At 38.0% G+C, this 16,643-nt stretch overlaps 1 non-coding gene across 1 annotated transcript; it reads left to right on the forward strand.

The window, feature by feature from the left end:
• Positions 1 to 13,846: 13,846 nt before the first annotated feature.
• Positions 13,847 to 13,948, forward strand: LOC139903167 (small nucleolar RNA R71). The gene has a single exon (XR_011778009.1). It is a non-coding gene; the product is annotated as a small nucleolar RNA R71 (small nucleolar RNA).
• The last annotated feature ends 2,695 nt before the right edge of the window (positions 13,949 to 16,643 follow it).

Here is a 16,643-nt window from a genome sequence, read left to right on the forward strand (position 1 = left end):
AACGCTTTTGAAACATTGATCGGTGTCGAAGGGCCGGTCAAAAATAGCTTAATTACTCTACTTTAGATAGGGTAAGCAGGATTCATTCCACCGGAAATAGTGGTTAATAGCAAGCAATTTCAGGATTTGTTTGTTTGCTTAACTAAGAGGTATTAAAAATTATCAACTAAATTAAAGCTTAAAGACTTAAACTAAAGTGCAATTGAGAATGTTGAAATGTAAACAATGAGATTTAAAGCCTTTATCCTTTCACAATCCCAATCTAGCATGCATTCATTCAAACAAGTATTATGTTTACCAAGTATTGATCAAATCTCATAGATAAGACTTCTTAAGTTCATCAATTCTACTATCTTGGGATTGAACTATGCAAACTAGACAATATGTCTCTATCATTAATCTAATTAACACTAAGTTGGATCAAGAACACAATGTTAAATCACAATAATTCAACTTGCAATAACAAAAGCATAGAACTTGCATTGATCAATAAGTGATTGGTTTACAATATCATAATTCAAAAGACATAAGTATTAAAACATTATAAACCACATAATCTTGAATGAAATAATACACGTTTAATTGTTCATGGAAAGGATAAAGATAAGAGAACTAGCCAAGCATGTTGGTGATGATGATCATGGTTGTTTTTTGAAGTTGCATGATGAACACACCTTGATTCCTAGCTTGAATCCTTGATTGATGATGATTTGTGATGTGTTTTTGTAAGTTTTTGGCTCTCAAAACTGATGGAAAAAGTATAGAATTCGTATCCTAGGGTTTACCATATATAGGGATGAAGTAGGATGTTACCCAAGTATGAAATCCCTCAAATCCGGCTCAAAATTTTATCCAAAAATACGTCCAGCCGCAATTTGCGCCCAACGGCCGCAAATTACGCCCAGCCACAAAAACCAGGCGCCTCTTTACGCCCATTTCTTACTTGATCAAAATTCTGACCACAGGCCAGGCGCAAATTGCGCCCCCAGCCGCAATTTGCGGCTGGGCCCCTTTTTCGCGACTTTTTATCGTTTTAAAACTCATTTTCGTGTTTCGTCTTGACTCGTTACCCATTATGAAAACCTTATAAAATAGCTTTTTAAACCTCGAATGCACGCGTAAAATTCATCTCTTAATATCAAACATGATCGGCATTTATGAACCGATCAACTCCCCCACACTTATCATTGTTTGTCCTCAAACAATCTTCAACTGAAATCTTCTACTCGAACCTCTAACAAATGATAAATCTTCAAAAGCATGAATAAAATCGCAACGTCTTGAACTCAACATGAAACATAAAATCCACCGACATGGTTGCCACTTGAATTTAACTAATTTTAAATTCCCAGTTTGAATCATGATTTTAACGACATCTTGTCTTGAACGAATACTTCATAGCAAAGTGTAATAAAACCTCAAACTTTTTTAATCTTCAAATAAGCCACGAGTCAAGTGGGAACCATCCGCTATACGAACTAGATAAAAGAACCATGTACCGTCAATTCCATATTTGTTTTAAAGGTTGGTTTGCCAGAGTGTTCGAAGACACCCTTTTTGGTTCTCCAGATGTTTTAGGAGCACGGCACTCATCTCATGCACCAACAACTCCTCTGGTGACTCTCGGAGCAGGGTGGACAATCGACGAAGGATCTTGGAATTTCACTCCCACGTGACTTATAATGAGAAATAGTTTTTGTGGATTTAGCCCCATCTAGCTCTATTTTAGCGGTATTATACACTCCAACAAGGATCTCGTGTAGGAATATTTATCCAGACCCTCAACTGGCTGTTTTATGGATTTGGCTACATCGAGCTCTTGTTTTGTGGTTTTAGCCCCAAGAAAGGCTCTTGTTTACGTATTTTTATCCAGCCTCTAAACTGGCTGTTTTGCAGCAAACTGCGGGTATAGCTAGTGTCATCCACATCTAATCCTGGTTTTGGATAGTGACACAGAACAAGTCTAAGCACTAGCATTTGTTCCCAGTATCGAAACAAGATGTGAATGAACAGAAAACGACATTTTGTACTTTTTAATTCGTCAATTCATGGGTTATAACTATAAAGACTAAGCTTTGCGTGGGACAATCCAATTCCAGCTTTACATTGTAATCAATCATACACTGGACAATGCACAAGATTTAACCTACCTGAGTTATTTTCTGTTTGTAACATATTTTGACTTTCTTTGAAATTACATTTTAATCACCAAAAAGTTTTTACTATGATGTTTCACAAAGTCAATTCCATGTTAATACCCATAATATTCATTATTGCCACATGTCATTTTCATTTATCTTTTTATAATCTTTTTACCAATCTCACACTTGGGTTATGATGAAATTATGATTAAAAATTTTGTTTAATCGCAATAATCATAATGTTTTACTCATTTTAAGCTTCAAACTCAAATAATGTATTCCAGTAAATTTTAATTTTCCCCTCTCCCCCACACTTACATCATGCTACGCCCTCGTAAGCATGTTTAGAATATTACAATACTTATGTGAAAAGAAAAGGAAAAATTTAACATATTACCGAGATACTCGCACGTTCTCCATCCAATAGTAACCCTTGTACACCATTTTGATTCAGCATCACGCATTCCATTTGATTACATTAATCCTTTCATTACAACTTTAAAAAGAATAACATAAAATCTAACTAGCCCACTTTTGGAGGGATCCGCTTTAAACCACCCGATTACCTCTGGTGGACGAGTTTTGTCTCGGGATGGCTTGCCACAAAGTTCATTTACCTACTAAATAAAAATAAAAAGAAATAAATAAAAGAAAAGAAAAGAAAATTGTACATACGATTTTTATTACAAACGGAGCACCAGACCTGAATTTAATCGGTGAGGCTCATCCCATCTCATGTCGGGACCGAAGACACTCTCAAAGATGCTCTTTGACAATGCCGACATGTCAAACACACTCTTCCTTCCTTCCTCTCTAGCACGCTCCATATGATCGGGTAGTGGTTCTGATTGTTGGAAAAACAATGGTGGATCGATACACGGTGCGGGTGGTTCAACATACTCCGCCTCTTCAGGAAGAGATGTGGCATAGTTAATATAATCAACATGTTCATAAAAAGGGGTAGCCGTGTGTCCGTTCAATACATCATCATAGTGCCGCCTATGGTTATCCGAACATAATCCCGTTGCCTATAATATTCGGTTAAATAAAGTTGAGCCCGGGCGGTCTCAAGAGCTTTGGCATGATTATCTTCCATTCGAACCAACCTTTCCTCATCAATCATCACATACCGCCTTCTTCCCCTACTTGTACCTTCCTCATTCGGGTTATAATCCTCGTCACCAACATCGTTCGCTCTTCCTACACCTTCCAAAACAAAATCATCCGTATCCATTGAATGTGCTTCCTCTTCATCCAACCCTAACACATCATCATCCTCTAACCCATAAATATGAACCTCCTCATTATCCCGATCCTCGATCTTATACATGCGACCTTGATTACTAAAGTTAACCCAACAACGTTATCACTCATCAATTGTATATTTGCTTCGAACGGTATTGTGCTTGCCGGAACTCCTCCCTCTCTAAGCAAGAAAAATGACAAAAACTGGGCGTATGGAATAATAGCCCTCGTTTTCAACAAATCTCGACATTCCTAAATCCAATATATCATCAATAATCTCAAAGACAGTACCATAGAATTGGTAACCATGACATATAACAGTGGAAGCTCATAAATCCGCACCTCGGTTAAATAGCTTCTTCGAGGCAATATGTTACTCGTAATCACTGCCAAAAGAAGCTTTGGCACTATCTTCAACCTCTTCCTTTCTAGAGTGAATCTATGCATTACCATACCATGTGGTACATGAAACAATTCTCGGACCATCTCTTCATACCTATACGCTGGAGGTTCAAACAATTGTTCCCTTGTGGGATAGTCATACTCAGTTCGGCTGTGCAAATCAATACCCGCATCATATTGCAAATGCAAGTGTGCTAATTGATTAAACACATCGATTGTTAGCGACACTTTCCCTACTAACCTAAGTTTCATTTGGAAATCCTCTCCTTCTTCCCACTTCAAAGTCGGCATCCACATTAACACTTGATTTGGATAACCTATAGTGTATTTACATGACATTTGGTTAGCGTCCCAACCGCATATCACCGGTGTAAGAGCTGCTTCCCAACCATACTTTTTAACGACCTCAAAAACACCATACTTTCTCCACGCTACCCTGGTTAAATCCCTTTCATACCACAACCCTTTTAGAAGCGTGGTCTTTCTTTGCAAATATAATTGAGCTTGTACCACATATGGTGCCTCTTTGAGCCTTGGATAATCTGCTAAATCCGGGCTTGTTTCATTATTTCCTGAAAAGCAACAGTTAATCACACACTTAGTATCCAACAAAACATTCACTCTACATGTATTTTGCTTAAATAAAAATCATCCAAGAACAAAGCAAAACATGCATTACTAGCATCTATCTCCCTATCATATGTCCACTAACAAGTAGGAAATCATGCACTTTATTTAAACTTGTAATATAACCCAATTCATTACTTCTAACCTCTTGAAGCCATACATACTTAATTCTTCATTTTTACTTCATAAGAGATCATTCTTATGCCACTAACTTTCTTTATCATCATCATCAAGGTATTCTATTGATAAAGACAAACCCACTTGTAAGCACTTAAGAGCACACTAAAACACATTGCATCATCAATTTACTCTTAAAGGTCAAACCTAGTCAACTACTAACAAATAATTTCTCAAGTTCAACCTAAATCATGAATCAATTATGCAAATATAACCTAAAGCATTCTATTAGAAAAAACTAATTCGAATTTAAACAATAAATAAGCAAAACACTTAACAATTTTGAACTTACACAAACCCTAAACATAATTATCATCACAAATTAAAAATTAAACAAAGAAAAAGAAAGAAGAACAAAAGAATCGAAGTACCTTGATGAATGATTGAAGCAATCTACTCAATTAAGTGGAAAAATTAACCCAACTCTTAAAACACTTGAATTTGGGTTTTTCTCAAGAACACCCAATTAAACCCAAAAAGTTATGAATTTGATGATGGTATGATGTTAGATTGGTGTTATGTTATGAGTAATTGATGGATTATGAAAGAAAAATAAAAAAAAAAAATTGGGTTTTTTTGAGTGGAGCTCGTCGACCGCGATGTGTGCTAGAAGTGGGGGTTTGATTTTTTTTATAAGGAGTGGAAACCCGACCCAGTCGTAAATTGCGGTGGGTGGGCATAAATTGCATCCGGGCGCATTTTCCTAGCCGTCTCCTTGCGCCACTATCTCACCTGACTTGCCCCATGAAAAAACGCAAACCACAAATTGGGGCTGGCCACCGTAATTTGCGGCTGGAACCACTATTTCTTTTTGAATAGTTGTTGGGACTAATAAATTTCTTGACCCCCTCCCACACTTAGAGCAAAGCATTGTCCTCAATGCTCTAAAATAGAGATAGTCCATAAATTCAACCCGACTCCCTCATAAAAGATAGTCCTTTTTCTGCCCGTATGTACACAAATAAAAATAAAAATAAAAGCTTACAAACTTTACAAAGTTGTGCGATATTTATTTCGGAGTAACGCACTCGACTCCTCCTCCATGCTTTAGCAATCATCGGGATCTTCAACTCCGATGGTGTTAGAGTCGAATCCATTTCCAAATGTATCATTGAGTGTGATCATGATGTCTTCATCTTTAATTATCAACGTTCCCGCATCAAAGTCTAACGACATTCTCGCGATTGCTAGAAACCCCCGTCCCAACACAATTGGAGTGTTTTTGTCCGGTCCACAATCCATAACGAAGAAATCTTCTTTATAACCAACACCGTGGATAATAAGAGGGACATCTACCGCAACCCCAATTGGTTCATCAACGACCGTATACTCGTACTAGTTCGAACCAACTCCCGAATGCCTAACGATTTTTCATCTTTGGCCGGCATCATATTAACACTTGCACACGAATCTAAAAATGCCGAGTAAGTCTTCTCGTTTTGAAATCGACACATAACCGAAAACTCTCCCGGATCTCTATATGTTATACGAGGCTTGAATTTACATTGTGGTTTAGGCTTAACGTACTCAACTTCAATTGTCCAACCCTCATCATCAACAAATGAAGTTTTGGTATTTTTCATGAACCTGTCCGTGTTTTCCTTACCCTACATATTCTCAAGCGTCTCTCGAATCTCCTCTACATTTACATCCGGTTCCTTTTCTACCTTAGGTTCTTCTTCTACCGTATTCACACAAATGTTTTCAACTTTGCTCGAACCCTCATTAATCTTCCTCTTCAATTGTCTTTCCAAGTAGAAGTGAAACGACTTTTCTTCTTCAATGATCTCTAGAAGTACCTCTCGTTCTTCCAGTTTTAAGTCAAACAACATTTTCTACGTCAACTTGTGATCTCCTCTAGCTTTCTTGAAGTCTTTGTACTTTTGTTTCATCGAATCATACAAAATTTCAGATTTCTCATCTTCACTCAACTCAGAATCTAAGCGTTGATCGGGTCGATTGCCCCCACACTCAACACTTTGATAGATCTCATCCATGTCTATAGTATCATCAACCACTTCTTTACTAACCATTTCATTCGTGCCACTCTCTTGTACCCCAAGCATCATACAATAGTCATCATCGAACTCTCTCTCAATAGGCCGAAGGGAAACGCATGTTTTCCGAATTACAAAATCTAAAAGTTCCGTTCCCTCCTTCAAAAGTGATAGCACCCGCCTATGGGTCTAGTTTACCACCCGCGATTGCAATGAATCCACGTCCCACTAACAATGGAACATCTTCATCCGTTGGCATATCAAAAATGGTGAATGGTACCTCAAGAAAAATGCCTTTCACACTAACCATCATATTACAAAGTATCCCACGTGCCCTACACTTGGTATTGTTGCCAAGTGTGATCACCGAATTGGATTGACTCAACAAACATAGAGTACACTTGTCATGAAATAATCGCTTGTACATCTCGTATGACATGATATTAATTGAAGATCCCAAATCGACAATCACTTTAAATTCACGATGATCGTTAGCAAAGTGAGGTAATACCCCGATGAAACTTAATTCGAACAATAACTCACCTGATCTTCTTCTTTATGAAGAATCTCCGGTCTTCCTCTATCATCTTCTTCCAATGACAACTCTTCATGAAACTCATCAAAACACTCATATGAAATAACCTCGGATACTGCATCATCGGGCGCATCATCGAATCGCCCATCATAATCCCAAGCGTCACAATTGGGCATGCGACTAATAGTAACATTTTGATTAAGCCACACATCAATGCTCTCTTTACTAACATAATTCTTTGATTCATCCACCCGAATTGTTCTAAGTTGATGGACTTTCATGGGCTCAAAGTGAACCGTTTCAACTACCTTGGAATCTTTAAGTGACGAATTTAGAGCAATTTTCAACCGTTGCCCATTAAGTAAGAATGGTTCTCCGCCTTTTGGATCTTGTATTTCAATTGCCCCATGCGGAGTAACCTTAGTGACAACATACGGCCTGTTCCATTTACTTTTCAATTTTCCCGTAAATAACTTCAACCTTGAATTAAATAACCACACACTTTGTCCTACCACAAACGTCCCCCTTATGATTTGCTTATCATGAAACGCTTTTGTTTTTTTGTGACACTGCTAATAATTATTATTATACATGGCGGAAGCATTTATTAATTTATTACATAACACACTTTAAATATTGATCATTCAGTACAACCAGTGTCACGTGTCATTTCAACAAAATACATGTTTAACTGGAAAAGACATAATTACATTCTGTTTTCAAAAGAACACAGTTTAAACTATAAAAGACTACATTAGAGTTAATCCTGTCAAACATAACATCACCATGCCGTCTTCTCCGAAAAAGCACTACCTACAAAAGCTATCAACCTGCAAGGAGGAGATGGAGGGGAATTAGCACGAATCTAAGTGAGTACAACTAACTACAGGAAATAGTATACAGGAACCATCATACTAATCATGTCACAAAAACTAACACGCAAACATCACCCAAGTGCTATCTACAGAGACTCTGGCAGCTCGGCCAAACCATTAACCACCAGTTGATCGGACTAGGGCTTACCAGAAGTTCATCCACCACCGTATATATATATATATATATATATATATATATATATATATATATATATATATATATATATATATATATATATATATATATAATCCACAACCGACGGACGCGTCATTCACATATATATACACCACGATTGTCTAGGCAACCGCATGAGGAACCCAACCCGCGGGTTGATCTCTCCTACCGAGGCAACCACACAATAAGGACGCACTGGGCTCCAACTGACAAGCATCAACTAACATGCAGTCATCACAACATACTAACTAACTATATCAGTAAGTATATCTAACGAGCATGGCAATCATAATATAACATGCTACTCTATACTATATACTCCAGTTAGTCCTACTCACCATATACCAGCAACCAGCTCAGATAATCTACTACTGAGCGTCTTCTTTATCCTTATCACCCGAATATAAGGCAAATCATGTTAGTTGCTGTCCATTAACACCAAACAACACAGTACACAAATTTTTGTAGAAGCTGAAGAACAAAGCTACGAGTTTCACCCAAAATCGACCAATTCTTGCTCTAGAGCTCAATTATGACCTCAAAACTGACCAAATCGAAGACACTGGACAAGTAGATACATAAACCCACAAGATTTGGACTCAAACAACATCAAATCTAACCACTTTGACCCAATTTACTCACTTTGTAAAACTTTACACAAAAACCCAAGTTTCTTAAAGATTAAAGCATGAAAACTTGTGATTCTTACCTTGATAGAATCACTAAATCACAAGGAACACGATAGTGTAAAAGATTTGAGCTCAAGAACAAGGATTTAAGATTAGGGTTTGATGTGGGTGGGGATGAAGATATGTGTGTTTTTTTGTGTGTGAATATACTGGAAACAAAATTCATAAAATGGAAGCACTGGTCATCTAAAGTGGGTTAAAATCCTACACTGTGCAACACACGGGTATTTATCAATTATCTGATATCTTTCGTACATCATTTGGCAACCCAAACGAAGTTCAAATTAAATAAGCAAAATTGTTCTATGACTCTTGTCACAAACTGATCATAACCACCCCATCAATTAATAATAAATTTTAATTAAAAATAAAAGCATATAATAACTCAACACAACTTAAGGTTAATTTAGTTATCTTACAGCTAGGCCCAGTAGAGGATGTTACATTTCTCCTTGTAAATTTGTGAACTTTCATAAGCATCGCGTCTCAACTCATCTAACGCCGATAATTCTAACTTTCTTGCGTTTCCTGCCTCATCCATGTTCATGTTCACCTATTTAATAGCCCACTCTGCACGATGCTCAATTTTAATTGGTAAGTGACATGCTTTCCCATATACAAGTCGGTAAGGTGAAGTACCAATAGGGGTTTTATAAGCTCTCCGGTAAGCCCAAAGCGCATCGTCTAGTCTTAAAGACCAATCTTTGTGATTAGGATTCACAGTTTTTTCTAAAATCCTTTTTAGTTCCCTAATATATACTTCCACTAGCCCACTTGTTTGGGGATGGTAAGGCGTAGCAATTCAGTGATTTACCCCATAATCTCTTAAAAGTTTAGCAAAATGGGAGTTCTTAAAGTGTGAACCCCATCACTAATTATAGCCTTTCGGACACCATGACGACATAAAATATGTTTCTTAACAAACTTAAGGACAACTTTGTGGTCATTGGTCCGAGTAGTCTCAGCCTCCACCCATTTGGAGACATAATCAACGGCTACTAATATGTACTCAAACTCGAAGGACGGTGGAAAAGGTCCCATAAAATCTATGCCCCAAACATCAAAAATTTCACAAATCAAAATTGGGTTCATGGGCATTTCATTACGTTTATAAATTCCTCCCATTCTTTGACACCTAGCACAATTTTTAACATACTCACATGCATATTTGAAAATAGTAGGCCAAAAGAAACTTGAGTCGAGTACTTTGTACCCGATTTTCTTTATTCCATAGTGTCCTCCACATGCAAAAGTATGGCAATGAGCTAGTATGTCATTATGATCGTCTTCCGCTACACATCTCCCTATGATTTGGTTGGGTCCAATTTGGTAAAGAACTGGGTCCTCCCAAATGTAATGCTTAACCTATGAGAAAAGGCATCTCTCTTGTGCTTGTTCCAATGCTCCGGTACTTTGTTAGTCATGAAATAGTTAACAATATGAGCAAACCACGGTACCTGCACAACACTAAACAAACACTCGTTCGGGAAATTCTCCTGGATCGGCTTAGCAGGGTCAAACTGTGGCGGGGGTATCCTAGAAAAATGGTCCGCCACCACATTCTCTACACCTTTCTTATCCCTTATTTCCAAATCAAACTCTTGCAATAACAAGATCCACCTAATTAATCTAGACTTGGTCTCCTTTTTCTCCAATAAATGTCTTAAGGCACTATGGTCTGAGAAAACAACTACCTTAGATCACCACAAATATGATCTAAACTTGTTTAAGGCAAATATTACCGCTAATAACTCCTTCTCGGTTGTGGTGTAGTTCACTTGGGCGTTTCAAAAAGTCTTAATAGCATAGTATATAACAACCAATTTCCTATCAACCCTTTGCCCCAAAATAGCCCCAGCTGCGTAATCACTTCCATCACACATGATTTCAAATGGTTTGGTCCAATCGGGTGATTGCAAAATGGGTGCCTCGGTCAACTTACGCTTAAGGGTACTAAAGGCCTCCTTACATTGGTCATCAAAGTCAAACAGCACATCTTTTAACAACAAGTTGCACAATGGTTTAGAAATCGCACTGAAATCTTTGATAAACCTACGATAGAATCCCTCATGTCCTAAAAATGACCTCACCCCTTTGATATTGGTCGGTGGTGGCAACTTTGAAATTAGTTGCACCTTGGCGCTATCTACTTCAAATCCCCGTTCTGACACAATGTGTCCCAAAACCACCCCTTCCCTTACCATAAAATGGCTCTTTTCCCAACTAAGGAAAAGATTGGTCTCGGTACATCATTTTAAAACCTTTTCCAACATTTTTAGACACGATTCAAAAGACTTGCCAAATATTGAGAAATCATCCATGAAAATTTCTAAATACTCGCCTATTAAGTTTGAAAAAATACTCATCATACACCTTTGAAAAGTAGCAGGCGCATTACACAAACCAAAATGCATTCGTCTGAAAGCATAAGTTCCATATGGACAAGTAAAAGTTGTATTTTCTTGGTCATTAGGATGGATAGGTATTTGGTTGTATCCTGAATACCCATCCAAGAAACAGTAAAACTTTTGACCCGATAACTTTTCAATGATTTGGTCAATAAAAGGCAAGGGAAAATGTTCTTTTGAAGTCGAGGCATTTAACTTCCTTTAATCAATACATACCCACCAACCCGTCATGGTACGAGTCGTGATCTTTTCTCCTTCCTCGGTTTCCATGACCGTGATTCCAGCTTTCTTTGGTACTGTTTGAGTGGGACTCACCCACTGACTATCCGAAATAGGGAAGATAATCCCTGCATCCAACCACTTAAGCACTTCTTTCTTTACAACCTCCTGCATGTTCGGGTTTAACCTTCGTTGAGTGTCACGAGAAGGTTTAACCTCAGGATCTGTCACTATAAGATGCATATACACTAAGGGACTTATCCCTTTTAAATCAGCTATTGTCCCTCCCACTGCAGGCTTGTACTTATTCAGCACCTCCATTAAAGCTTGTTCCTGCACACCTGTTAAATCTGAAGCACTAATAACTGACAAAGTGCCATTAGTACCCAAGAATGCATACTTTAAATGGGATGGTAAGAGTTTAAGCTCAAGGGTCGGTGGTGACTCTAACGAAGGTTTCGTATTGGTATCTATGGACTTGGGTAATGGCTCATATTTATGAGTCCAAGGTGGTAACCTAGAGTCCATTGTACTTGCTATGGCCAACTCAACCGCCTTAACTTCCTCACACTCAATGTTATCAAATGGGAAGCATGTTTCTCCACTTACTCATCAATTATGTATACTTGGTAGCATTCATTGACACATGGGGCATGAAGAGAATTAAAGATATTAATCCTCATTTTCCTATTTCTAAATGATATATCCATGGCACCCGTTCTACAGTTTATATGAGCATTTATGGTGGCCAAAAACGGGTGCCCCAAGATTATCGTGGGTTGGGCATTTCTATTCCTAGGTTCAATATCCATCACTACAAAGTCAACCGGGTAATAGAAATCCTCCACTTTCACTATCACATCTTCTAACATTCCCTTAGGCGTTTTGATTGATTGGTCCGCTAGTTTAATAATTATGTCGGTTATTTTCATTAAACCTATTTCAAATCGGTCAACTAAACAAAAGGGTAAGATATTAATGCTAGCTCCTAGGTCCAATAACGCTTTTTCACGTTCACATTTCCTACGATCACCGCTATCAATGGGGTCCCCGGGTCCTTAAACTTAGGTGGGAGTGTACCCGAAACAACTGCACTTAGGTGCTCGGTTAGCTCCACCTTCTTGGGTAACGTCGCCCTTTGCTTCCTCTTTTGAGTGCAAAGGTCTTTCAAAAACTTAGCGAAGGACGGGACTTGCTTAATAGCATCGAGAAGGGGCAAATTAATCTTAACCTATTTAAATGTTTCCCACATATCCTCTGGTTTTGGTCCCTTCTTCCCATAAGGGAATCGTTTCGGGGACTCTAAGGCCTTGGGAAATGGAAAGGTTTTTGGTTCTGTACCCGATTTCCCAATTTCATTAATGATGGGTTCTTTATTTTTCACCCCCTTCTCATGGTCATTATTTTCACTTACCTCTTCCTCCTCATCAAGAACGATAGGAGACTCACTTGCATCGCGTTGAGCTACCTCTTTCTCACCAACCTTATTGTCATACTTCTTTCTATTATGCAGGGTGCCTACCATGTTTACACTATGTCCTTTGCCCGAGTCCTTATGATTTGGATTTAACACTGTATAACTCAGAATGGTACCCGGCTCCCGATTTCCTTAACTCTCCGCTACATTAATAATTTTCTTAGCCAATGCACCAATAGACTTGTTTTGCACCTCCGCTATTTTTCACATTTATGAACTAAACGCGTCCATCTTAGCATCCGAGCTCGATGGTTGTGGAGCATTGTTTTGATTTTGGTTTTGGTTTTGACTTTGGCTTTGATTTTGGTAATTGTTTTGGTTTTGGTTCGGTTATCGGGATAAGGGTTTTGGTAATTTATTTGGTAGTTTCCTTGATTTTAAAAGTAGTTTTGGTGTTGGAAGTTGTTTGAGGTCTTGGTTGGGTTCCTTGATTGTTAGCATTTAATGCGTTGTTGTTGCTCCAACTAAAATTTGGATGATTTCTCCATCCTGGATTATACGTGTTGGAGTATGGATCAAATCTCCTTCCCTGAACCTCATTAACCTGTTCTTCCATTATTTTTTGATTCATCGGTGGGATCCCACTCCTACACCCGTGTGCAAAATGAAAAGGATCTCTACAAATCTCGCAAACTTCCTGAACCTGCGAAACATTATAAGAAATCCCCTGGTTTGGGTTGTTAAATATAAGCATTTTCAAATAATCTAGTTCTATTAACCGAAGCTTGGGTTTTCGAACCCTTGCTTAATTGCTCAAAGAAGGTCCATTCGTCCTCACTAGTTCATGTTAGGAATGCCCCACCACTAGCCTCCAAAAGGAATTGTCTATTTTAAGAATCTAGACTATCATAAAAGACCTTGACTAATTCCCATTTTGGTATGTCATGGTGTGGGCACGCCCTAAGTAATTCCTTGAGACGATCGTACGCTTCATGAAAAAGTTCACCAGGCAATTGCCTAAAAGATTTTATTTGTGTACGCATGTCCGAGGTCTTACTTATCGGGTAAAACTCCTCTAAAAATCGTTTTTCATTTCTGCCCAAGTATTAATACTCCGGGCGGGTAAGGATAAAAACCAACGTTTCGCCTTGTCTTTTAATGAATAAGGAAATAAGCGAAGGCGTACCTCAACGTCAGTGAATCTGTTTACCTGATTAGTAGCACAAATTTCATTGAACTCAGTAGTGTGCTCATATGGTTCCTCATTAGCCATACCTCGGTAGGTTGGCAAAATGGAGATAAGTTGAGGTCGGACCTCAAGTCTCCGATTGTTTCCCCCTTCTAGGGCAGGAAAAACGATGGGTGAATGATCTGCATAGTCACCCGGTTGGTAGTAGGTATCTACCCCTCTTTCACGTTCAGCCATTTCAGTTAGTTGAACAAAAACTTCCTCCTCGACATTGGAGTCTGATTTAGGAGAATTTGGTGGAACGATAGGTTGTGACTATGGTGGTGGTTGTGTTGATGCTGAAGCTATCGCCGAGCTTTTCGAAATCCTTTTAGCTTTTCGAGTAGCTTTTACAGATTTCTCGAATTCCAGGTTTAAAGGCTCAACATTTTGATCTCCTGAACTCCGAGTTTGCATACACTAACCCGCACTTCACCAAAAACAAGAATACCGAGTGTAAAACTGACAAAACAAAATAAAAGAAAACAATATGTTTGGACTTTTTATGGTTTTATGATTTTTATGGTTTTTCTAATTTAACAAGAAAGCAAATAAAATAAGAGCTTGCAATCAAGCGCACACTTCCCCGACAGCGGCGCCAAACTTTGATCGGTGTCGAAGGGCCGGTCAAAAATAGCCTAATTACTCTACTTTAGATAGGGTAAGTAGGGTTCGTTCCACGGAAATAGTGGTTAATAGCAAGTAATTTCAGGATGTGTTTGTTTGTTTAACTAAGAGCTATTAAAAATTATCAACTAAACTAAAGCTTAAAGACTTAAACTAAAGTGCAATTGAGAATGTTGAAATGTAAACAAGGAGATTAAAAGCCTTTATCCTTTTACAATCGCAATCTAGCATGCATTCATTCAAACAAGTATTATGTTTACCAATTATTGATCAAATCTCATAGACAAGACTTTTTAAGTTCATCAATTCTACTATCTTGGGATTGAACTATGCAACCTAGACAATATGTCTTTATCCTTAATATAATTAACAATAAGTTGGATCAAGAACACAATGATAAATCACAATAATTCAACTTGCAATAACAAAAGCATAGAACTTGCATTGATCAATAAGTGATTGGTTTACAATATCATAATTCAAAAGACATAAGTATTAAAATATTATAAACCACATAATCTTGAATGAAATAATACACGTTTAATTATTCATGGAAATGATAAAGATAAGAAAACTAGCCAAGCATGTTGGTGATGATGATCATGGTTGTTTCTTGAAGTTGCATGATGAACACTCCTTGAATCCTAGCTTGAATCCTTGATTGATGATGATTTGTGATGTGTTTTGGTATGTTTTTGGCTCTCAAAACTGATGGAAAAAGTATAGAATTCGTAGCCTAGGGTTTACCATATATAGGTATGAAGTAGGGTGTTCCCCAAGTATGAAATCCCTCAAATCCGGCTCAAAATTTTATCCAAAAATACGTCAAGCCGCAATTTGCGCCCAACGGCCGCAAATTATGCCCAGCCATAAAAACCAGGCGCCTCCTTATGCCCATTTCTTACCTGAGCAAAATTCTGACCACAGGCTAGGCGCAAATTGCGCTTTTAGTCACAATTTGCGGCTAGGCCCCATTTTCGCTACTTTTTCTCGTTTTAAACCTAATTTTCGCATTTCGTCTTGACTCATTACCCATTATGAAAACCTTATAAAATAGCTTTTTAAACGGTTTGGATCCGAGAAAGCAATACACGGTTTCTATCGGTTAAGAGAAGAAGGGGTTATAAGGGAAAACTTTGAAGCTATACCTTTGTATTTCTCCAACATGGAAGCACAAATCAATGATGATCTAGTCCCACCTCTTGGTGGAGGTGGTGGTTTGGATCCGGATAACACCCTAATGTGGAGTGCAAGGTTGAGTGCTCCACTCAATGTAGTACCATCCATTGCACGACCACCCATTCGAGTGGATAATTGGAAGATTGAAGGACAATTTATGACCTTGCTTAAAGACATCAATTTTGAAGGAATAATTGACGAAGATCCTTTCGAGCATCTTGATTCGTTTAATGAGATTTGTGACATGTATAAACATAAAGACGTTAGTGAAGATGCATTCAAGCTTTGTGCATTTCCATTTTCTTTTGTTGGGTCTGCCAAGCATTGGTTGAAAAATCAACCACCAAAATAATCGCTACCTTCCAAGACCTAAGAGATAAAATCATCTATCGTTACTAATGATACGCGTACCTCTGTGCCTAGCGCATCGTGTGTATCACGTGCTGGTTGCATGTATAACATGTCCCGCCTTGTGTCTTTTGCGCGCATTTGGTAAACTCTTGATTAGCGAATAAGTAAGATGAACAACAAGGCATATCTTATCCTAAAATAACCGAAATCTTGTTCCTTACTATAATACCTATATTTATGGGATTGATACGGAAGGATCTAGAGTCGTTTAAGGATACATCTAGGGTTAGGGTTTAGCTATAAATATAACCCTAAACCTAGCTCATTCATCATCGAATAACAATCAATGTT

The sequence above is a fragment of the Rutidosis leptorrhynchoides genome, chromosome 3, assembly GCF_046630445.1.
Source record: "Rutidosis leptorrhynchoides isolate AG116_Rl617_1_P2 chromosome 3, CSIRO_AGI_Rlap_v1, whole genome shotgun sequence".
NCBI classification, from domain to species: domain Eukaryota; kingdom Viridiplantae; phylum Streptophyta; class Magnoliopsida; order Asterales; family Asteraceae; genus Rutidosis; species Rutidosis leptorrhynchoides.